This window comes from Pieris rapae, chromosome 15 (genome assembly GCF_905147795.1).
Source record: "Pieris rapae chromosome 15, ilPieRapa1.1, whole genome shotgun sequence".
NCBI lineage: Eukaryota > Metazoa > Arthropoda > Insecta > Lepidoptera > Pieridae > Pieris > Pieris rapae.
The window spans coordinates 705,326-713,457 of NC_059523.1; positions in this window are offsets into that span (position 1 = coordinate 705,326).

The window sequence follows — 8,132 nt, forward strand, 5'->3', positions numbered from 1 at the left end:
ATTATTTATTCTTCGAGTCAAAACGGAATATTGGTTTAATTTAGATCAAATAATAAGTAGTAGTAAAAAAATTAAAAAAAGTTAGTTGGCTTAAAAGTTACGAATCACAAAATATAGATGCCCAAAATGTTTAGTTATATTTATCAGAAGAACAAATTTGTTTTAATTTCGTCACGACTTCAAATAAGATTGAAACTCTTAGCACGTTCTTTTTACATTCTCAAATTCAAATTCAATTTTTCGGTCGGTTTCTGAACGTGCGTCCCACAATTCAATTCGGGACAAAGGGCCAGTCCTGTTTAAATCGGAACGTCCGGTCAGGTTAGAGATGGCTCATAATATAAGTGTGTATGTCAATTATAAGACGTAAGCTAATCATGTATTTGTCTATTAAATTATTAAAAAATAGATGCCAATGCCTTTAAGAAAAATGCCTAGAATAATATATAGCGCCACTTACTATACAATCGATTTATTAATAAAAGTTGAATAAACAAAACCCGATCAAAAGCGGTAATTAAAGTCAGTCGTAAAAAATGTCGTCCGAATTATGCGGATGTGAGCTCATAGCATGAATTATAAAATTGAAATAAAACTGAAGAAATGGTTTTCTGTTAATAATTTGTTTTATATCAAGAAATTTATTATATTATAATTTCTGCATATTACTTTATATCTAATAAATATTTATATACAATTACAAACTAAAAATATATCTAATAACTAACCTTAAAATTTAATATATTTTTATCAAGAAATACATGTTACACACATACATGAAACACAGTTTCTTGAGTTATTCATCATTAATCAGGACGGAATAGCATTGCCTTTTTTGTATTATAAAATAGGGGGCAAAACGATCAATTCGATTTCTCCCCAGTTTCTTACAAAAGAGTCAAAATTCTTGCTCCGATTAATTTACCTAGGGTACGGTGATGAAACGAGGCAGAAGAGATTAATCCATGTAATAGAGCAATTTGTAGGTTAAACCTGACACAGAAACTTACTCCAGTATCATCCGTCCGACATTCTAAGATGGGAAGTGGACTATTCTAGAGTGCGCCCGGCACTTCTTAATACGCCCACGAACAAGATTTTTTGTAAATGATTTGAAAACTGCTTTTACTGAACTAGAATTGCTTCGGGCTCCTCCGATAGCGAACACGGACAAGAAGAAGTAAATCATGAAATTTTCTGTGATGAATCCGCTTTGGACATCAATGGAAGTCTTTGACATAAAAAGTAAATCTCTTTTTTCATCGATGTTTGAACTTAGATCCAGAAAACTTTCATACCAAAGATGAGCAATCTCTTGTTGAAGTGTCATTTACCTTTGATTTTATTTTACTATATATTTAAGTACTGCGATAATAAGTAACGTTGAGTACTATTGCACTGGTATGTAATTCAATATTTAGTAACCTCGAATTTTCTACAGTTTTAAGAGAATATGACGGAAGTTTTATGTAAAATATGTTTATTCATTCAGCACGTTCTTAATTGGCGTGTTTATTAACCTAGTGGTTGGCCGTGATTTTGTGTTGTATTAAAATACTTACCCCATTCATAAAGAGCGAATTTGTCTAACTCTACTTACTGAACTACAAGTAAAATATATTATTTCATTCATGAAACCTGTTTTAGCTTCAGTAAAACTGGTTCCATATCTCGAGTATTCATTATTACCAATACAAATATTTCTTCATAGCTTAATAAGACCTAAATATAATAATAATAAAATAATAAAAAGTCTTTATTCATTTTAAGTACATTTTCTTTTCTAAGTGTAAGATTTGGAAACCCTTTTAAGTAAAAAATACCTATGTCAGGGTTGCCAGCTCTTCCTTAAACAAACTTAATTACCTACTTGAAATTCCTTTTTATTTTTCTTTTTTGAACCGTTATCATCACACCTGAGTGCATAAGTAAGTGTGTGGGTGTAAATGTGTGACTGATTGAGTGAGTGAGTGAATGAGTAAAGTGTATATTTACATCGTGGGTCTCAAAAGCAGCTCTAACACTGCATAGGATTTAAATTAAATTAAATTATTTTTTTTGTTTCTCAAATTTTTTACATCAATAAATGAGTATGAGACAAGTAGCCAAGAGACACTTATGTTGGGGTTGACTCTCTACTTCCCTCAAGATGCTTTATGACGATAAGGATTTAGTGCGAAGTTTAGGTAAAGAAAAATGTATAACGTATATGGATACCTTTTCATCAGTGGGTTTCGGCTCTACATTTGGAAAAATAGAATAATTTTTTTTGCATGGAATTAAGTACGTCAATATGGTAGCGTACGTATTTTTAATAATGTATCACACGATTTCTCTAAATCCATACGACTGAAAATTCTTTCTTCTTGTTAAGGATACATCGTAACAAGGTGTGTACTCAGTTAGTTATTATTCTAGTATAAGATCACCGAACCGTTCTTAGTGACCGTAAGTCGCAGTTGAGAAACAAGATGGGGAAATCCATTTTTTTTAATTTCGTTGAATTATTAGGCAAAATGCTCATTTCATTTTAGCGGTAAATACAATCCATGGCTGGCGATAATTGCAAAACAAAATTGGTATCACCGTCTTTGAAAATGGAAATAACTTTCCCATTTTCCATATTTTAGGAAAAGTGGCCGTTTTCAGAGACACCTTATATGCGTAATGTCGACTTGAAATGTTTTACGTCAGATATATTGACTTCTTATATATGTTTGTATCATCAACATCAATGTTTATAAATATTAAATCAATCATAAATTATGTATGGAAAATTATCCGACCAATTTGATTTTGCTTTGAAATGTTTATGGCTACTTACCTATCTAACAGCTTATCATGATGATTACATTGAGAGACGACATCGATTCTCTACTAGTCGTACCCTCAGCGAAAACTAACTTCTTGAAGGTCACACATGACACAGTGTATGGAAATTAATGAACTGCATAGATTAATATCTGATGATAATGATGCGTTTTTTTTTTCGTTGAGTGCACTAGCAAAAGGTCTGCTTTTTGTCAGTTCCTATACTGTCACTGTTGTTTTATTTAATATATACATATATACATAGAAATAATCGACACACAATAGATAATTTTTATGTAATACTACATTGGAGTAGATATTTAGTTATTACATGTTTTGAAAACAAATAACATAATACATGAAAATTGAAAGGGATTTAACGTTCCTATCAAGCGATCTCTTCCAGGCAAACCGTAATAATAAAAAAAAATATGGTAAAAGTGCAAGAAATGGTAATAATAAAATAAACTTAAAAGCTGAATACTCTCATATTCATGAATTGCAAAAGTCATGATTGAGCAGGATTAGATATTGTAAAGACAGTTTCTGTATCTGTATTTTAATTAAATAAATAAGACATTCATGAATGCAATCATTTAGCCATGATTTGCTTACTATAGTTATATTAAGGTTTTTACAGAAAGAATTACTTTTGGTGCGAAGCCCTCTAGCATTCTTAGCATTCCCCAAGATCCATATATCAGGGGAAGAGCTCAGCTACTATATACCATAGTTCTATGGTCTTTATATTTTTAATTACTTATCAAAGTTAATTGCATAACAATTTCCTTGTAACTTACTTTAATATCTTAAGACCACAATTAAAATTCAGGTAAAACTCCAAGGAATTAAATGTGATTCAATAAAAAAAGATGGCACGCCCAACTATTAAGTAATTATGAAGTTGGCAATTCGTCATTACATTGTCACTATTATGTCAAGGTATCATCAAGATCAAGGGATAGGCTTAGCCACAAGCTCTGTCCGTCTTGAAGAAACTCCATCTTCGTGATTGGGGCATGCAAGTTTGGATTCCTGCAATACCAGGAGCTGGTTCCCAGCCTTTTAACATCATCAACAACCTCATAACTCTTACTGAAGGTAATACATCAGTTCCAAGAGATGGTTTAAACATATAGACAATTATAGCACAAAATAAAACGTCTTTTTAATGTTGCTTCAAACAACCAAATGAAATTAAAATAAAATTGTCTTTGGTAGAATTCACCTACAAACATGGTTTTGTTGCGAAAATTGATTTACGGATTATTTCAATGTAATGATAATATATACTCTGTTATAAAAAGGAAAGTTTTGTTTTTTGTGATGGTATTACAGAATCGATTTTTCTTTAGCTGTATAAAGTTTCTACCAGCCAGTAACATACTCATAATCATGCTCAATCAATAGGAGCGGAGTATACCAAATAGAAAATGTAACGAATACGATAAAATTAATTTTCTTTGAAGAGCTTTGATCAGTGAGCTTGAGCGCGCTTTCTCGAAATTCAAAGCATGTATTATAATACATACGGAAAAAAATAATAAACATTGACAAACAAGAAAATGCACTGCAATTATCTAGATTTAGACAAAACCGTAACAAAAACAATTAATGCAAATCTAATTAACCTTCACCTCAATTAAGAAGGTTAAACAGGACTTTTTTGTGTGTCTGTCTCGGCCACAGAACATTCCAAAAACGTGCAAATCTTTGTGCATTTTTTGCTATGACATCGTCATTGATACTTGACAAACGTTTGTAGTTTCAGTATAACTTGATATTAAAACCCGGAAGTTCTGGTTTCGATTCCCGGTAAAGTAATTGTATCTCGTTACAAGGCCCACATACTTAAAAAGAGATTAACAAAATTATCAAAAATATCTATATATCTTTGCATTCATTGGGTTATAGATTACCATTACGCTGAAATGTAAATAAAATGCGTTCTCTTGGCCCACCTGGAACATGGATTGACCAGCGTAAAACCAGGATTACACGTAATGATTTAAATCAAACTCAAACCGAATTGAGGATATTTTTCACCCATCAACATGGCATTTTTATATATACTCTAACGCACCAGCGCTACGTCACTGATCACGCCAGATGTGAGATGCAGTATGCATTCTGTCCCGCTCTAATGCGTATTGGCCACACCTATATTAGGTCATCGTGTGTTAGGTTTTTAATTTCGTTACGGAATTTCTTAATTCGGTCGCTGCGCTCAAAGCTAGAGATACAACAGTACGGGAACGTATGTTGTCAGAATGAGTTTTTACTATAAAAACATTTAAAATTTGATATTGTTACGGTGTGTTTTACTTCTAACATAAATAGTTTGTCCGAAAAATTATTACTTCAATAATAATACTACAGCAATCAGTAAATAATGAGTGTTATGTGGAACAAGGTTAAAACGTCAAATCACTTTTACGATTTAATTTAAAATGTGTCCCTTAACACACTATTTAATATTATTTTGTTTGCTAGGACATAATAAAATTAAATTAAAATATATTTTATTAACTTCGTAGGTAACACTTATAAACCTCAGTTAAAGAAATTGTTCTAAATTAACATTTACTGCCAAATCAAGGGCGTATTATATTTATGTATACATATATTATAGGGAGAGAAAGAATAGCGTCACTACAAGCACAGAGCATAATGGGTCTTTGATCTTGAAGTTGCTCAGATAAATAAATAATAACTGACACAGTTAATTGACTGAAAAACCAGCCAAGAGATTCAGCCCGGTAACCTGTTTCCCAACATTTTTACATCAAACTATAGATAGTGATGAACTGAAGCAAATTATGTTTTAGTACTGACATCGATTACATTACATAATTAGGCTTTAGCAACCACCACCAACAACAACAAACAACTATAGTTGGTTTTGTTTTTATTTATTTACTTAATTTTGTCTCATTATAGCCTTTTTCTGAAAACTACTAGCAGATACTACTTCTTGCTAGTTTTTCTTGTTTCAACTTTAATATCATAAATATTACTTCTTAATTTGTCTCCTGTACATTTTATATTGTGAAATACAAAATTTATTTATTCATGTAGGTAACAATGTACACTTATGAACGTCAAAAAAAGAAATATTAAATGAATTTAATTTTTTGTGAAAAAGTCTAGTTCTGATTACAGCGTTATCTAGTTATTATTTAGGTAATTACAAGGTATTTACTGCTATTGTTACTACGATAATATAAATAAATGATTGGAGGCGTCACAACCTGTTGAGGTCGGGGCCTCAGATTTCTGTAGAGAAAGAACGGATAAATTCATGTCGCTTTGTTTGAAATGCAGAGCAAAATTCACACAATACTTGTTGAATGTTTTCTAAGATTAGGTTTCAGTATTACGAGAGTTCTCTGAGACATAAAGGTCTGTTTAAAGTATAACGTAGACTTTATTTTTAAAGTGCGATTTTAAAATAGTTTTTGTCACGTCCCACTTTGTGGATCCAGCTGTCCACTAAAGTATTTTAGAACCAATTTGACTTAGGGTCCTTCAAGAAAACGGAAAACGGCCCTCTGGCCGGCCTCTTTCTCAATGAAAGTCTATCGGCATATAAATTTACATCAGATGCGCCACCTGTAGTTTTTCCCCCTGTCCTATAAAAAAATAACAAATACTGTTTTGTAAATTCTTGTACATAAGCAAAATTTGGGCAGCGTCCTTCCTTGACGTTGTCTCGGGGTGGATTGCGGGGCGCAGTTAGGAGCTGACTGCTGAAGCATTATACTATTAATGTAATTTTATCAATTTTTTTCCGAAATGGATTAGTTGAATTCATTTTAACCAACATTAAAATGGGAAGAATATTTGAATTTAATAAACTATTCTTTCAAGTATTAAGGTTCAAACACTAATTTATTAGTGTTTTATATTTGTCGAAAAATTTCCCAATGAAGTAGGTGTCGGCTTAGGTTTTTGTTGTTGTACAAATTCTTTTATTTAATTAGGCAAAATTTTACAATGTTTATTGAACATACATATGTTTCTTAACAATATCCTATGCTGCTCCATCGTGACGTATAATTCATTGTGATATCTTATTAATTTGTATTGCATTGCATTTTAGTTTTTAGTTTATTTTTTTTTGTATTATTTAAATTAATGTTAGTTATATTTTTTTCTCATGTTGCACTTGAGCCGTCCATTTGTTTTTTGTTCTTACGAGGATTGCCTGAAAATGAAAAGTATTTGTTTTCTACATATAAAAGGAAAAGTTATATTTTTTTTATATATTAAAAGTCTTGAATAATTTATGTAACGGTTTTATGTGAACGCAGCCTAATTCAAAACATCTTAAGATTACTTTAATTTTCTCAAAGGCGTCAAGAATTAGTTCGCACTTTGACTTAACCATGATAACTTACGTTATATTAATTAATTTAAGTTTTGTTGTCTCTTTAAAGAATAAAATTGAGTGTGGATATAAGGTATGTCTATTGTTAGCTAAATTTTTAGGTCATGGCCTCAGATTTCTGTATCTTTTTTATGATCGTTCGTCTAATAGGCAAGTAGGTTATCAGCCCTCTGTGCCTGACACACACCGTCGACTTTTTGGTCTAAGGCAAGCCGGTTTTCTCACTATAATTTCCTTCACCGTACGACTGTTAAATGCGCTCAGAGAAGGAAAGTCCATTGTTGCACAGCCAGGTTCGAACCTACGACCTCAGGAATGTGAGTCTCACACTGGAGCCTCTAGGTTACCACTGCTGAACCTGTGATTTATAAGATACATCTGTAAAGAAATATCGTGTTATTATTAAAAAAAAATGATTATTGACCGTATTTTACCACTAGAATTCGTGAAGTTTTGTGTATACTTAGAATTTTGAAGAACGGTATTGTTGTAAAAAAGCTAAAACAGAACGTTATGCAAAATTCACAAATAGGCCTTTAAGTAACATTACATGTACCTGGATTGTACGACTAACTACCCTGAGGCAACAGCCAAACCTGGGCGTACCTTTTATTACTATGTCATTGACACTACCGGCTAACGATAGCCATGGAGCCAAATAATATTTGAACTGCATGATCTGAAAATCGAAATCAAATACAAAATTGTCAATAAGTTGTAATAAATGGATTTGATTACCGTCAGCAATGCCCACAAACAAGAGACGGAGCCCTGAACGTGCATGTTATACCACACTCACACATGGACGCCGGTTGGGTGAAAACATTCGATGAATACTATTATGGAAGTGAGTATTTTAAGGTGGAATGAGTATTCTCTTACTCCAACATCAGGTAATCAGGAATTCTTGTGTTGCCAAAATGTATGACTG